At 40.2% G+C, this 1879-nt stretch overlaps 1 pseudogene across 1 annotated transcript; it reads right to left on the reverse strand.

Annotated features, from left to right (window-relative positions):
- Positions 1-1120: 1120 nt before the first annotated feature.
- LOC308526554 (large ribosomal subunit protein eL21-like) lies at positions 1121-1606 on the reverse strand (annotated as a pseudogene). Its single transcript has one exon. The product of its transcript is annotated as a large ribosomal subunit protein eL21-like (transcript).
- Between the last annotated feature and the right edge of the window lie 273 nt (positions 1607-1879).

Consider the following 1879-nt stretch of genomic DNA (forward strand, 5'->3'; position numbering starts at 1 on the left):
ACCATAAAGTACAAATATCCCATCATATTTTGTTTCTGGTTATGTAGATATTACTCTTAAAACTTAGTGGTGTTTTCAATGGAGATACAATAATGTAAACTGTGATTAGCGGGATGAAAATTCTTAAAACCTGATTGAACCACGTGTAAATGATATGCCACTTTTGACATGAATCTCTTAACGTCATTCTATAGGGGCAAGGTTGAGCAGATATTTAGCCGCATGCATTTATTATTTTACTGCATCTTTCACCTGGTACATATCAACCATCTGGCGAGCAGAAGAGAAGTCTATGAATTTGTTTCAGTTTGCTGTATTTTTCTTATGGTGAAACATAAAGACTTAAAGAAATAGTAGGTAGTTAAGAAAAGAGAGGGAAGGGGGATGAGAAAACCCATGCTCTAGTAATAAGTAACTTCCAAATAGCTGAGTTAGTTACTGGGAATTTATACCAGCATTAGTGACAGGTCATTTAACTTTATTCTTAAAACAAAAAAAACACATATATGCCGTAGATCAATTCCAGCATGTCATAATTTTAAGAGTTTCATCAAAAGGTTGATGAAACTTGGGGACTCAACAGGGTTGAGTCACACATGCAATGTAGTCACCTGTTGGGAATGGCTAAAGGCATTTCCCCAAACCTGAATAGTAAACTGATTGTGGCTGCCAGACAGTTAAAGGGCATCTTAATCTACATGTTATTGTCTCCTATGGGCCAAACACCTGAACAGCCGTAGGCTAATTCCCCCAAACTGACAATGCCTCTGTACCCTTTGAGACCTTACCCTTTGAAGTGTATTACCTCCACCTTGCCTTAGGACAAATTGTGTTAATAAAAGCAAGGGTCCTAGACAAGGAGGGAGTCTTCAGTTCCTTTAGCTGAAGGTCATCTGACCCCAATGCCTTTCAAAATTATATCTTGTCTCCGGATTCTTTATTAGTTTCTGGATTCCTATCTCATCTATGCACAGCCCCTTTACAAGATTCCTGAACCCTTCTTGATGCTGGGACAAGAACGCAAGTGTATATATATATATATATATATATATATATATATATATATATATATATATTTATTTATCAGCGCAGAAGTCTTTTTTATTTTTTTTCCCATTTTTCATGCCATGAATCCATAGGGAATGGGTTCCAGCAGCTCAGGCTCCTTTCTACTGATTCTCACAAAGTGTGCTTCTCTGGGTGGAGCGGCTGATGCTTCAGTTGAACCCAGGTACCTGTCTCTTTGGCTTCCTCCTTTTTCTGATTATTTTCCTTCACACATTTCAGGAAGCTATCTCGGCTCTTAGAGTGCTTAGTATGCTCAATATGGACATTAGTTCTCCTGGCAAGAATCTTGCCCTTGACTTGCTTGTTCACAATAATGCCCCCGGCATGCTGAGTGACCTTGTAGAGTAGACTCTTTCAGTGTTGCCATGGTAACATTTGTGGGGCGTTCCTTTTTGAACAGCGGCCATTCCCTTGATGTCCACAATATCTCCTTTCTTGTAGATTTGCATGTGTGTGGTCAAAGGAACAACTCCACGTTTTCTAAAAGGCCCAGAGAACATATAGCGGTGCCTCTCCTCTTTCCCTTTGTGTTAGTCATTTTGACGAATTACTGAAAGATGGAGGTTCCCGCCGAAAGGCTTAATATATATTTTTTATTTATTTCAGAGAGGAAAGGAGAGGGAGAGAGCCTGGAAACATCAGTGATGAGAGAGAATCCTTGATCAGCTGCCTCCTGCACGCCCCCTACTGGGGATTGACCCTGGAACCTAGGCATGTGCCCTGCCAGGAAATTGAACCATGATCTCCTGGTTTATGGGCCAACATTCAACCACTGAACTACACTGGCTGGGCTAACTTTATTTTTGATCAC

The sequence above is a fragment of the Myotis nattereri genome (genome assembly GCF_964212035.1).
Source record: "Myotis nattereri genome assembly, chromosome: 11".
NCBI classification, from domain to species: Eukaryota; Metazoa; Chordata; class Mammalia; order Chiroptera; family Vespertilionidae; genus Myotis; species Myotis nattereri.